Source organism: Bubalus kerabau, chromosome 14 (genome assembly GCF_029407905.1).
Source record: "Bubalus kerabau isolate K-KA32 ecotype Philippines breed swamp buffalo chromosome 14, PCC_UOA_SB_1v2, whole genome shotgun sequence".
Taxonomy (NCBI): Eukaryota; Metazoa; Chordata; class Mammalia; order Artiodactyla; family Bovidae; genus Bubalus; species Bubalus kerabau.
In genome coordinates this window covers 63,401,648-63,409,084 of record NC_073637.1, presented here as the reverse complement: position 1 = coordinate 63,409,084, position 7,437 = coordinate 63,401,648, and positions in this window count along the sequence as shown.

Here is a 7,437-nt window from a genome sequence, read left to right as displayed (position 1 = left end):
CATGAGAACAAAGCCAAAACCCTGAGTAGAAGAACAGAAAGATGGAAAAAAACCTGAACCCTTGATGATGTAGTTGAGTCACATGAAACAGCCCTTGCAAAAGAAATTTCCTTATTAAGCCACACAATTTTCTGTTACTTGCTGCTAAAAGCATCTTGACTGATGTAAGAGTCAACTCCTTGGGGGTGATACATAGCCCCCAACATAGAGTGCTTGTCACACTAAAGACATTCAATAAATGTTTATTGAAATATTATAAGAATATATATGTCAGACCTCTGACGATCTCCACTGGAGTTATGTCATTCCACCCAATATGACTCAGTTTGAGCTTGTTTATACTGCAGAACGAGTTGCAAAGTAAGAGGACATAGCAGGGTTTATGTGGAGTGAGCTCATCAGGGCATCAGTCATGATCAGGAGTCAGCGGGGAAGGCAGCAGTAACCAGCTGTCTGGGGGGATGTGGTTTACGTCTACAGGGACTTCAACCTTCAGTATGAAATCCTGGGAAAGTCTGCTATAAACATGGTGAAATGATGGCAGAGCAGAATAGTTAGTGATAAGCTGAAAGCTTATTCTAGTCTGAGGTCTGGTGAGAACAAACAGAATGGATACAGAGCCTTAGATGAGAGATTTAAAGCTGTTGGCTCTGCCCTACATTCCTTGCTCTTTTCTGCATTCTTAGAGCAGTGCCACTCCATACAGATCTGCTTTGCCTATTGCTGTAGCCAAAGTGATTTTTGCAGTGGAGGAAATGGCAAGTCTAGGAAGCCTTTGTTCAAACAGTGACCTAGAGCCATAATTTCATGGGGACCTTAATCAACACTGTACTAGTCTACCCAATCATACCCAATTAAAAAAAAAAGCAGACTTTTAAAAGAACAGTTTTAAGTTCACAGCAAAGTTGAACAGAAGGTACAGAGGCTTCCTGCATACCACCTGCCCCACATGTGTATAGGTTTTCCCATTGTCACCGCCACTCGCCAGAATGGTACATTTGTTACAACTAGTGAACCTACATGGTTGCACCATTCTCACTCAAAACCCCATACTTCAATTTAGGGTTCATTCTTGGTGTTGTACATTTTATGGGTTTTAACAAATAATGTCATGTATCCACCATTTTAGTATTATACAGAATAGTTTCACTGCCCTGCTCAATCCTCTGTGCTCAGCCTGTTCACCCTTCCCTCCTCCTCTAACCCTACCATTCCTGGAAACCACGGATCTTTTTACTGTTTCCATAGTTTTGCCTTTTCTGGAATGTTATTTACTTGGAATCACCCACTGAAGAGCATTATTGATGCTTCCAAGTTTTGGAAATTATGAATAAAGCTGCTATAAGTATCTATGTGCAGGATTTTGTATGGACATCAAGCTTCAACTCATTTAAATTTGTATAAATACCAAGGAACATGATTGCTTGATCACATGCTAAGACTCTGTTTAGTTTTCTAAGAAAAAACATTATCTTCCAAAATGACTGAACTATTTCGCATTTCCATCAGTAATGCATGAGAGTCCTAAGGCTCCACATCCTCATGAACACTTGGTGTTGTCAGAGTTCTGGATCTTGACCATTTTAATAAGTATGTAGTGGTCTCTTTCTGTTGTTTTAGTCTGCAGTTCTCTGATGATGTAAGATGTGAACATCTTTTCATATACTTATTTGTTATCTATACAGCTTTGGTGAGAATCTTTTGCCCATTTAAAATCTTTTCCTCAATTTAAAATTGGGATATTTGTTTTCTCATTGTTGGGCCAAATTTAAGCATTACTTTGGTGACAGATTTCAAAACAAACTGATCCTCATCCATCTGTTTTGCTTACTCTGCAACTCACAGGAAGGCAAAGTCAGAATTTCAGTTCGATATAATACACATTATTTAACATCTACTATGTGCCCACACACATTGTTTTAAGCACTGTGGAAGATACAAATACATGTCAGATACAGTCCTTGCCATCTTGGAAATCTTCAGGGAAATCAAAAATATGGAAGCTAAAATAACTAGACAACACTGAAGGTATAAAAGATTAATTGCCAAATGTGTGTTATCCCAAGTACTTACTGTGGACTTTTTTATCTAATTAAAAATCAAATTTTCTACTTTCATACATTTAAAATACATTTTATGAAAGGTGATGATCAATTGAGATGGTACTTTACTGAGAACTATTACTCTATAAACTTATAAACTGCATATACATATCATTTTTACTGGTGTACTGAACTACAAGAAAACAGAATAGAAGAAGGAATGAAGCAATCATCTGATACCTCTTTCAGAAAGACAAATTGGTGGAGAAGTTCTATAAAGTGGAAAAAACATCACAAGGATTCATAGTTTCTTATTGGGTTTGGAAATAAAAACCACATCATCAGTGGGGGGAAAAAAAGACTAGTGTGGAAACAATCAACCAGAGAACCACAGTACAATGGTAATTATTATAGCAGAAGCATGATAACCATCTTTGATAGCAATTTGGAAACCAATGCCTCATAACTGAGTTTCTACCAATGGACCAGCCCTTCCAGAATATGGAAACTGTAATCAGCCAAAGAAAGAATACAAGCATCAGGAAAGGGCCTAAGTTTCATCTGAGGCTTTATCAAGAGACAGCAAAATCCCTGTGGAAGAAGATTTGACCAAAAAGTTCTCACTCGTTGGTGACATTTACCAGATTTACACAGGCTCTTTGGAAAGTGCTCCCCCTCCACCACCACCAATGCTCATCCTAGGAAGAAAAGGCACATTCCATTGAGATTAGAACTGCTGCAGAGGCGGAAAGCAAATATTACAGACAAGACGTTGAATAAGCAGAGCAAGCTTCTTGGATTTTGCATAAAACACTCATAAAAATGGATCTTCTCAGGAACTTTCCACTGCAACCATGGTGAGTTGGTGCTATTTCCCTAAAAATTGATCTGGTTTTCTGATTAGCCTTTGTGTACTAGAAACATTACCAGTTCAAGAAAAGAGTAGGTACCATGAATTTATATCTATGAATGGAACTTGGTGATACATCCTTTGAACTTAAGGGTTTACTTACTCTGGTCTTTTGTCCTAAGACTATGCACTTGAACTGCAAGGGGCTCAAATTTGATCCCTGGCCAGGGAACTAAGATCCCACATGCTATGCCGTGACAAAAAAGACAAGATAAAAACAAACAAGCAAAAAACCTGTAATCCAGGAATCTCCCGTTTCCAAAAGACATCCAGAAATGAAATGACTGATTGTAGGTTGGATAAGTAAACCAAGGACTTTCCAAAGGTTGACAGGAAGGGGGAAATGGTAACTGTGAGGATTTCATTTTATCTTATTTTGTGGCAGATACTCTCAGGTCTATCCAACAGTCAACCAACTATGCCTGCCACTCACCCTTCTTCCTTACTAATAGAACCCAAATATTGTTCCCTGTCCTCCAAAAAGCCATATTATTTAGGGGGGGCACAATCTCTTTCTAGCCCCAAGGAGTTAATGTCTCTTGCCAAAGACACTTGTTTTAGATAACATGCATGTGAGACAATCCTGGCCAATGAGACTGGAAGGAAGTCTACAGGGAGGAGTCCAGAAAGCATGTTGTTACCCTTAAAAGGGAATGCATAATGGTCATTCCACATTTTTGCCTCTGGAAGAATGCTAATCTGCCGGGGTCCAGCCCCAGCTGATCCAGGGTATTCGAAGGAGAGACGGCGTAGGCGAAGGTCAGGGAACAACTGCTTAATTAAACGTTAATTAAGGATATAAAGAGTAATAGAATGAGGATAGCTCAGTAGGAAAATTCAGTGGAGAAAAGAGGCTGAGTAGCTTGGTTTACGCGGGGGACCAATAAAACTTCAAGACAAGAAGTTTGCACCACTTACGTAGGCCACAGGCGTCCTTCCGTTCTCCCGAAGGAGAGGAGACACTGAGGCCTCCCCGGTCGGATCTTAGAAGCCCAGGCATAATTAGTAAGCTTGGTGGGTTCTGCGCTCCAGATGGAGACTCAACCAGAGTGAGAGAGAGAGAGACATGGGGAGACCAGTCTTTCGAGGAACTGATCCCAATTCTTTATTTTCCATGGTCTACTTTTATACACTGAGATGTTATGCAAAAGTCACGCGGGGTCAGCAGTCCTGACTTTTATCAAGGTCAGGTGCTTCATACAAATGTATACAGAGGTCTTAGGGGTGTTACATCATCTTCTGGCCAGGGGGCCTGCTGACAATTTACGACCCTCTCCTTGTGACAGCGGTCAGTCAACCAGGACACTTATTTCTCCAGGGGTGATTATTCTTAAAACAGATGCCACCCAAATAAAGTTACATTCCTATAGGGTGAGGGTGTAGTGGGTTTTAGTTAAGGAAAGAATTTACTTAACCTAAGGTCTAACGTGATTTATATCAAAGGTTAATACTTATTTCTTCTATATATTCATTAATGTGTATAAGGGCAGGGGATGTGGAGACTTAGCAGTAAACATTGGCTCAACAAATGAAAAACCCTTCACCAATACGATTTTCTAATCAGCCCATTATACTTATACTAATAATTTTCTAACTTTTCTAAAGAACCTGTTTTTAGAAGGTTTAAAGCATCTCGTGCCTCTCACGGTTGGGAGGCTGTGAGCAATCACATGTGGCCGGACAAGCCTGTCAGGCAGGCTAGAGAACCTTCAGAGGAGTTTGTAGGTTAAAACATTCCTATCACACCCAGGAATTTACTGGAGCTCTAAGTTAACTCCTTCTCCGAAAGAGGTGGTGGGGGACAGCCCCCCGTAAAGTCAGAGGTGTAGGTGAGAGCACAAAGTAGTAAAGTAGGCAGGCTCTGGTTATGGGGGTAGATGCTCAAGGATTTCCAGGGGGACTCCTGAGGCTCGATCCCGCCTTTGCGTATGTCGAGCCTCCTTCCTCATGACCTTTGCCATGGGCGGAGTGCCTCACGCCGGCCCCCAACACTAATCTATATTTGGTTATTCAACTGATACATCTTCATTGCCCAGCATGTGTCCTGAAATCTAAAGTCTATCTGTCCTTGAACTGGAAGGGACCAGCTTTTAAAATGTAGGTGAGTTTCAAAAACACAATCTAATAAAGTCATGTACTTTAGAAATAGAGTGGGAATGTAAAGGAAATAGCAGACCAGAAGTAAGGGCTGGATCTCCAGTTAGACAGTTCTGAAAGCCTAGTTCGGTGGAGAGGTTGGAGGCAGGGGAATTTCTATTTCTGGAATGTAGTCTTGGTCTTCCATATCAAGTGCAATTGCCCTATGCAAACCAACCCCAGAAAGAAGGTCTCACAGAGGTACCACTGCACCTTCTATCACACCTCTGCTCCTGCCTACTCACACCCAGGAGACCCTGATGTCTCTTGCAATGCAAGCATCATCCTCAGTGATGACTTCCACTCTTAGCATTTCCTGGAACTTACTCTCAAGGAAATTTACACCAGCCTCTTGGTACAATAGACCAAGGTTCTTCTCTCACTTTTGTGACAGCCCTTCGTATTTTTGCATCTCGTCTGCTCTTAGCCACAAAGCTCTGATTTTCAAATGTTCCTTCTTTGAGGTGGTTCCTAAATCCCCTTACAATCATGCTCACACTATATAGAAACATTCCTGTGCTATATTTGCCAATATTCCTCTAAAAATACTGGGTTGGTCTAAAAGTTTGCGTTTTTGTGTAACATCTTAGGAAATACTGAACAAACCTTTTGGCCAACCCAATATGTTGCCTAGAAGAGAATACAGTGCTCCAGCAAGTCTTTCACCATGGAGGACATGTATATCTGTCAATGAATTTGTTTCTTATAGTGGCTATAATGCCATTAAGTTTAGCTCACCTGGTAAAGAATCCGCCTGCAAGGTAGGAGACCCCAGTTTGATTCCTGGGTTGTGAAGATCCCATGGAGAAGGGATAGGCTACTGATTACAGTATTCTTGGGCTTCTCAGGTGGCTCAGCTGGTAAAGAATCTGCCTATAATGAGGGAGACCTGGGTTCAGTCCCTGGGTTGGGAAGATCCCCTGGAGAAGGGAACAACTACCCACTCTAGTATTCTGGCCTGGAGAATTACATGGACAGAGGAGTCTGGCAGGCTACAATCCATGGAGTTGCAAAGAGTCGGACACAACTGAGTGACTTTTACTTTCACTTTCAAGGTTACCTTGGTAGTTCAGTTGGTAAAGAACCTGCCTACCCTGCAGGAGATCCATGTTCAACCCCTGGATTGGGAATATCCCCTGGAGAAGGCAATGGCAACCCACTCCAGTATTCTTGCCTGGAAAAATCCCATGGATGGAGGAGCCTGGCAGCCTATAGTCTATGGTGTCACAAGTGTTGGACATGACTTAGCAACAAAACCACCACCATAGCAGCCATATCATCCTGGCCTTGGCTAATTGTGAGATATGAAGCCATATAATTGTAATCAGAACAGAAATTCAGGACATCACTTTGCCTGCATGCATGAATACGAGCTGGGGAAGCAAGGTAACTGGGAGATCGCCAGGAATCTGATATTCCAAACACAACTTTGACATGTCATCAGACACTTCATAAAGGATTACCAAGAAGTAGATGCAGAGATGTGGCCTGGCTCTCAGAAGAAGTCTACCTAAACAGAAGGAGTAGAAAGGACTAGGGCACTAGTACAAATTTCCTGAGATACTCAAGGGAGCAATCCCTTAAAAATTAAGGTCCATGCCAAACACCCCAGTTACCTAATGAAGAGATTTCACAAAGAAACCCTGGGGGGGGGGTCCAGCTTCCAGGCATTTCTTATCACTCCTGGTATGGGGGTCACACACAGCTAGTGGCAGCATCTAATTGGTGGATTTAAGATCCAAAAGAAGGGATCAATAGACGTTTCTATCTGTTTAGTGAGTAAGTGAGACTTTTTTCTTTGGCCACACAGGCATGGCATGCAGGCTCTTACTTCCCCACCCAGGGATCAAACCCTCATCCCCTGCAGTAGAAGCACAGAGTCTTAACCACTGGACCAAGAGAAAAGTCCCTAAGTGAGACTTTTTATTTTCTCTTATTATTCAGTATCAGATGTACAGTTCTTCTGTACAGTTTTTTGGTTTTCACTTAGTATTGCTCAGTCATGTCCGACTCTTTGCAACACCATGGACTGTAGCCTGCCAGGCTCCTCTGCCCATGGAATTCTCCGAGCAAGAATACTGGAGTGGGTAGCCATTCCCTTTTCCAGGGGATCTTCCCGACCCTGGGATCAAATCTGGGTCTCCTGCATTGCAGGCAGGTTCTTTACTGTGTGACCCACCAGGGCAGGTACAACATCTACCCTGCTCCCCTCACCCCTAGACCTAACCTCCCTGTTCTTTTTCTCAGAAACTGCTACAAGTCAGATCTTTCCCATCTGGCTTTAGTGCAAGCAGCTTCAGCTATCTTTTCTAGCTTTGGGTCATCTACACATTTCAAACAGAATCCATG